General features: G+C 41.0%; 1 non-coding gene across 1 annotated transcript; it reads left to right on the forward strand.

The window, feature by feature from the left end:
* Positions 1-1176: 1176 nt before the first annotated feature.
* Positions 1177-1243, forward strand: Trnaa-ugc (transfer RNA alanine (anticodon UGC)). Its single transcript has one exon. It is a non-coding gene; the product is annotated as a tRNA-Ala (tRNA).
* The last annotated feature ends 6366 nt before the right edge of the window (positions 1244-7609 follow it).

A 7609-nucleotide genomic window follows, 5' to 3' on the forward strand; every position in this document is an offset into this window, starting at 1 on the left:
GAAGCAAATAATTACTCACATCCTGTTGTTAAAAGTAACACGCAGCTCATGGGATGACAGCGGCAGTTTTATACACATTATGACATTAGAGTGTGTCACTGGGGAGTCAAGGCAAATGGACCTTTTCAGACCGGTGGGGAAAGATGAGATAAAATACACATCCTGCCTCCCATTCATTTTGAGTGAAACTGTCCATGTTATTTATCATCATTTCTTTGGTCTTCCTGGGCACTTCATAAAACAACTTCTCATGTTTTCAGGGCTGAAGAAGAATAGACTCAGCACAAAACCAGGCTGTGTTGCCTGGGGGAAGGAGCCCGGGGTGATCCGTTTCTCTAATTTTTTTCTTAGCAGCCAGCTAACAGGGCAAGTTACGACTGCTCAGTAGCCAGTTTCCCTCTTCAAGTCAAATGAGGGTGACTTTACCTGGCTTGCACTCCTCCCAGTGTGGCCATGAGAATCTGAAGAGATGATAGATGGGAAAAGATTCCAAAGCTAAAATCTGCAAGTTGAAAAGTCCAATCTCTAGTTTTACAGAAGAGGAAACTCTGACCCAAAAAATAGTGAAGTGTGCGGATAACTTCCGAAATTTGAGATAGTGATAATAATTGGGAATTTGCTCTGTGCCAGACAGTGTGCTGACTGCTTTACACACATTACCCCATTTTATCTTTTCAGTGTCTCCATTAGATAGGGCTGAGGCTCGGGACACTGACCTGCCTGCAGTGCAGTACTAGTAACGGGCAGGGCCTGCATGCCAAGTGCCAATGCCCAGACTCTTAGCCACCTAATGCTAACAAGCAACCAAACTTCTTTCTTCTGTCTTTGACCTTGATCGGGGAGAAGCCACATCCCTGACAGAAAGGTGGCAGAAGTGTTTATAAGTCTGTTTGTAATGGACTTCGCCTAGGACAGGACTATGTTCTGTTTGTTAAGAATGAGCCACCAGGGGCTGGGGATGTGGCTCAAGAGGTAGCACAATCACCTGGCATGCGTGCGGCCTGGGTTTGATCCTCAGCACCACATACAAACAAAGATGTTGTGTCCGCCGAAAAACTAAAAAATAAATATTAAAAAAATTCTCTCTCTCTCTCTCTCTCTCTCTCTCTCTCTCTCTCTCTCTCTCTCTCTTAAAAAAAAGAAAAAAAAAAAAAGAATGAGCCACCTGGGGCTGGGGGTATAGCTCAGTTGGTAGAGCATTTGTCTTGCAAGCACAAGGTCCTGGGTTCAATCCCCAGAACCAAAAAAAAAAAAAAAGAATGAGCCACCTGTCTTAGAGAGCCTTATCTTTAGGATTCTAAAAGACTACCTTGTTTTTTTAAACAAATGCTATGGTATACAAACAACATCAATTTGCTTATTTGCATTCTGTAAGTCCAATGTAAAACATATGCCATTGAAAATGGGAAACTCTGATAGCAGAAGGTCCCCATGCCTCTTCACTGCTGATGTGGTAGCCAGTCTCACAATCCGCGTAGGTGTGACCTCGGAAACCAACAGCACATTGCAGAAACAATGGGGTCTGGCTTCACTTCACCCATGTGGGGATATCACCTATTCGCCTATGTGGGGATATCAATTCCAACATTTTCTTGGGGGATTTCCAGAGTTACTGTGGACTGGCAGCCCCTCTCATGTCCCCAGGTTCCTCTAGAGTGGTGTTCCTGTGCTGGCCCCACCTTTCGTGACAGGTCTGCGTGTGGAGCAGGCCTTCCGACAGTGGAGGAAACTCATGCTCAAGAGACTGCACCGGGGGAGTTACACCTGTGGGGCCCCATCAAGCACTTAGATCTGACTTAGATGACTAGATCTCGGTCTATGAGCTAATGGGATGAGACATTTTGGGGTCTTAGTAGGAGTGAAGATACTTTTGCTTGTCACAGGAATATGAATCATTAAAGACCAGGGAATGGTGGTAGCCAGCATCCAGCTCCTCCAGTGCGTCTCATTTCCTATGACTCATGCCCTGGGGAGTCCACCTCTATAGTGAATAATGCTGACCAGCATCAACAGGTCGCTGTGTAAATGGCAGATTGTGACTTTCAGGACGAGATCATAAAAGTCATTGCAGTTTCCTCTTTGCTCTCCACAGGGTGGCTTGCTGGGGAAGGAGTAGCTGCATTGCTAAGTGCTGAAGAAACCCCGTGGGGAGGTCTGTGGACAGGAACGAGGGCTCCCCTCCAACAGGCAGCATTGGTTTGGGACCATGTCACCTAGTAGTCCTTGAGGAAGGCACTCCAGGCCCAGTGAAGCCTGCAGGTGTCCACAGTCAGAGCCGGCATCCTGTCCCAGCCTGTGAGATACTCAGCCAGAACCTCCAGCTATGCCACCTCTGAATTCCGGACCCTGTAGGACATAACTCTTTTTTATTGTTTTAAGCTGGTAGGTTTTAGAGATAGTTTATCACAGAGAAACAGATGTGGCAGAATACTGAAAAATGCCTATCACCTCAGAAATAATTTTTCAATCCCAGTTTTAGGATTGAAGAAGCTACAATGGCAGTGGGAGTGCTCACTGTCAATGCAAGTGTGTGCATCTGTGTATTTCCTGAACAGATTGGTCACTTGTTGATTGAACATTAACTCGATGATCATTGTGCAGGTCCTTAGCTTATCTTCATCTCTTTCCTGCCAGTTTCTCCCTGAAGTGACTGAGAAGAAGCCCAGTTACTTAACTGCAGGAAGCTCTCCAGCCGGGGCCCTTACAGGGGCAGGGACAGAAGCCACCTGGGAGGAGGACAAGATTAGGATTCAGCCCAAAGCTCTGCAGGGGTTTCTGAGCAAAGATTTTCTTTTTTCACTTCCTTGTTCTTGAGAGAAGTGAAGATCCATGACACCTCATGCTTCCCATCAGGATTCCAGAGGCAGGATTAAGGAAAGACACAGCCGCTGGTACTAGTTGGGGCTTTTTCTAGTGACTTCCTAGCCCCACCCCTCAATTTTGTAAAAGATCCAAAGCATTGTCCACCTTGGTATCAGGAATTTTCAAGACCAATGGAGTTTTGTGGTTTTTTTCCTTTTGAAAATACTTTCTTGCCTCTGAATTCGGATCCTAAACTCCTTCAAACTCAAGGAAGGTTACGGACATGGGTAAGAAGAGACTAATTTTGTTTTGGGGTAAAAGATCATTAAATTCATAAAATATGCTCAACACATCTCAGAGATTCTGAGATTCCTGAAGCACATGCAGGAAAAAGAGCAGAGTCAATGAAGCAAGACAGGAGTGAATGAGAATTTTTTAAACAAAATAATTAAAGTGGGTTTCTGATATTCTTTTCCCAGGCAGTTTCAAATATTGCTCATAGGTGATAATATTCATTCTTTATTTTTTTTCCAACCTGATGCCTATTCTACTTCTTGTATTGAAAAAAAAAACAAAATTCTGCCCTAAACTTTTACATTTGCTGTACATAAAGATGCACAGAATCTAATTAGACTTTAAGTGCAGAATTCAAATCAGAATTCAAGTTTTCAGGGTCTTGTGCTGGGGCTCTACACTTTTGCTTTTTAAGAAATGGATGAATGACTGAACCAAGAAAAAGAGAATAAGTTTTCTGTTGCCAAAGAGTGAGTGTGGAGAAGAAAAGAAAGGTGAGGAGAAGGAGCAGACAGCTCAGGATGTGATATGACTCAGTATAAATGTCTCTAATGTTTCCCAAGATGAAATTTGAACAAAAAAAAATCAATTTCACTTTAACAGATACTACTTTAGGATAGGACATAATAAATGTCTATACAAATATAACACAAACTCTTAGTCAAATATTACTGGTGTTAAATAAAAATCGACGTTTTTGGTTTCATTTTTGTTCTTTGGTCACAGGGATCAAATCCAGGGCTTTACAGATGTTAGGCAAGATCTCTACCATGGAGCTACACCTCCAGCCCATTAGCTCTTGAATTGGAATAATACATCCCTGTGATTCTACTTGTCTGATTTTCATTAGAAATTTTGAAGATTTTTTTTTGTTAAATTTTAAAATTAATTTATTCTTGGCAGATAAATAATCATCATCGTACATATATATGAAGTACAATGTGATATGTAATGCCGTGGTTAGGTTATAAGGTGTCGCTCAGAATGTCCTATGTTAGAGTAGGAATGTTCAGAGCTGGAAGCTGGGACCTCATCAGTCCTTCCTAGTTTGAATGGACTGACGGGGTGGTACCTGAGGGCTGGTGGGGCGTGGCTGGAGAAGGTGGGTCCCTGGGGAATGCCTGGAAGGGGACACTTCCCTATGGGCCCCACCCCTTTCCAGACCCCACCATGAACTGGGCAGCTTTCAGGCTCCACTGTGCCCTTTCCCCCAGGAAATCTGCCTCACCAAGGACCTAGAGCAATGGAGTTGGCATCTAAGGACCCAGACCTCTGAAACCACGAGCCCCAAGTAAACTTTCCCTCCTTTGAGTTGTTCTTATTGGGTATTTTGGTCACAGGAAGGCAAAGCTGACCAAAACATATAGAAAGATGGAATTATTTATGGAAAACGATTGAATCAAGCTTACTAATATGTTCATCACCTCACCAATTTACCATTCTTTCTGTGGAGAGAACATGAAAATCTACTTTTCAGCAATGTTATAATATACAATATTATTATTAACTGTGGTCAACTTGCAGTGTAATAGCTCAGTTAAACTTATCACTCTAGTCTAATTGAAGCTTGGTACCCTATTGTCTACGAGATCGACTATTTTAGCTTCCACAAATTAGTGAGATCATTTAGGATTTGTTTTGCTAGGCCTGGCTTATTTCATTTAGCATAATGTTCTTTTTCTTGCATTCATATTAACATAAATTATTGAACTTCCTTTTTATTTGTTTATTTATTCTATATGATTATATGCTCATTGCTTTATTTCTTTAACTATTGATGGACACTTAGGTTGATTCCAAACCTTGCCTATTGCTGAATTGTCTATGGAGGTGCAGATATCCTTCTGATATATGGATTTTAATTTCTTTGAGTATATTCAAGAAGTGGAATTGCAGGATCATATGGAAATTCTATTGTGAAAATAGGTATGTATAAATGTATAGATACCCATACACATACACACATACATACACATATGCACACTTTATTGAAGTATGTAACATACAGATTAAAGGGCATAAATCTTAGATGTACATTAGGAGAAATGCACAGGCAATTCCCATGCATAAGACTACAATCTAAGCAAGGTCTAGTGAGAACCTCTTGCTGGCTCCTTCCCAGTAACTAGCCGCCTTCACCAAGAATTAATAATCATGTTCTTCCAGAAAAGATGAGTTTTCCACGAGCATTTTTAAAAATGAAATATCATGGGCAGGGGTTGTGGCTCAGTGGTAGAATGCTCACCTAGCATGCATGAGGCACTGGGTTTAATCCTCAGCACACCATAAAAATAAATAAATAAATAAAACTTAAAAATATATATATATATATATATATTTTTTTTTTTAAATGAAATATCAGAATCTCACAAAAAATCCTTTTTATTTGTTGCTTTCCGGGAAGGGGTCCCCTGGGGAGCAGTGACTAGCAGCTCCTGCCCCTGTAGGGTGCTACTCCTGGTTCTGCTGAGGACCCAAGGAGAGCAGCAAAGACTGTGAAAGTCCACACCCATCACAGGTGCGAAACGCACATCTTCTCAAAGTGCCCTTTTATGTGCATTGAGGCTTTACCCTGCCCTGTGGATGATATTCAAACCTTATAAATAGTTTTTATTCATTTTTCACACATCCTTTTTCAATTCATGCTGAATAAAAAAACAAAACTGTCCTGCATAGTCCCAACGGGTTGTGTGTTTTCTTCTAATAAGAACAAATCTTGAAATCCAGACACGAACACTTATGAGGAGGAAGACCAAAACACTGTATTTTTTAGAAAAAAATCTTAACACTATTAAGAGTCTTTTGTTATTTAGACCCTCCTGGCAGACCCTCCTTCCACAGGTTGACGGGGCCTGTGAGTGATGTGGCCGGAACACATTTGGGTGCTTGCTTGGGTGGGACGGCTGTCATTGCTGGTGCAGGAAACTTATTTGGAAAAATTCACCAGATATAAAAGAGATCCATTTTGTGCTATTGCTGGGGAAAAGAAGGGTTAAAAATAAAACACTCAGTAAAGACTTGTGTTTCACCTAAGCCTTTGTGAATAGCCTGCAACTTAGAGACAGTGAATTAAGAATTCCATGTTGAATTAGAAATTAAAAATAGGTGCAGTAGTGAGAGATGTATTTAAGGCCCTGCCTACACTGCAGCAAAGTCGTGTTCACAAAAACTAGGAATGATTCTTGCTAGCCTGCTGTCAACACAATTTCTCTGGCCAGGAAAAATAAAAATGTGGCAGATATTTCTGATTCAGTATTATGAAAAAATATTAATTTTCTAGCTGTTTTAAATGCTGATGCAATTAGTATGTATGCACCTCTTTGTCTTGCAAAGAACTAGGTGGAAAAAGCACATGTAGTAGTAACATTTAAAATATGTACGATATTTTAAAAGAGTATATATATATAATCTTGCATCAATCTGTTTGAGCTCAATTTTCTTGATCAGCTTTATATACAAAAGCAATTCTTGTGAAATCAATGAATAAGGGCTTGGTCATATTACTGTCCCATTATCCAGGGAGAACATGGATACATGGACATATGCACACAAACATAAGCAGGTGTGAGCTTGGAAAAACATTAATTGATAAAGGAACCACTTCTCTAAGAACACATGACCAGGAATGACAAATTCTCGGACTTCCCAGTATCATAAAGGTAAAAATTGTTCATGAACTTGAGAGGGATCATGTTTTGCCAGGAGAGCTCAGATAACCAACTTTTACTAGGATGTATGTAGTTAATATCTCAGTGTATTCCAGACTGGGAAACTCCTTGACACTATTGGAACACATTTAAGCAGATATGTTTATAATCTCATAAATTCCCTTAACCTCTCAGAGGAGCTTTCATTATTTATAGCTCCAAAGACAGCAAGGGCGATACCTCAACGATCCATCGGTTAGTCCACTGTGGAAGTTCTAAGCTTGTAACATGGTTCTCCACCTGCCATCTCCAAAGCCAAGAAGTGTCCCCCATCTGAGAGTGACACTGGGTTCCTCTTCCCCTTTCTTTCTTCTCACAGAGGTGTACTGGGGAAGCTGTGGTCTGCTACTTCCTATGGCCCTCGAGGCCCAGTGAATTCCACTCTGGGATTTATTATGCAAATGCAGTTGCTGCCTCAGTTTTATTCCAATTCTTTCTTTTTTAACTCAGTAATACTTCTCATTTCTCTCTTTCTGATGTTCTCCACTTCCCCTTTGTAATCTAAAAGATAAGGTTAATCATGGGTGATGAGCCCATACTCCTACAGTGGAACTAAAAGTTATAAGTTTTTAGAGCAAGATTAAATATAATATAGAACTATTTCATTTGATTTCTAAAGCTCTTGATGGTACCCAGAAGTTCCCATCGGACGTTTTATAAATCTCCACCTAATTCTAAGTCTTTCTTTTAATAAAACCAGCTTTTCTTCAAATATCAGCACCAAGACAAGGATCAGGTTGGTCTCAGTGGTGCCTGTAGAGCTGAAAACCCAGCTGCTTCGAGGCTGAGGCAGGAGGGTCCCTTGA

The sequence above is a fragment of the Ictidomys tridecemlineatus genome, chromosome 3 (genome assembly GCF_052094955.1).
Source record: "Ictidomys tridecemlineatus isolate mIctTri1 chromosome 3, mIctTri1.hap1, whole genome shotgun sequence".
NCBI lineage: Eukaryota > Metazoa > Chordata > Mammalia > Rodentia > Sciuridae > Ictidomys > Ictidomys tridecemlineatus.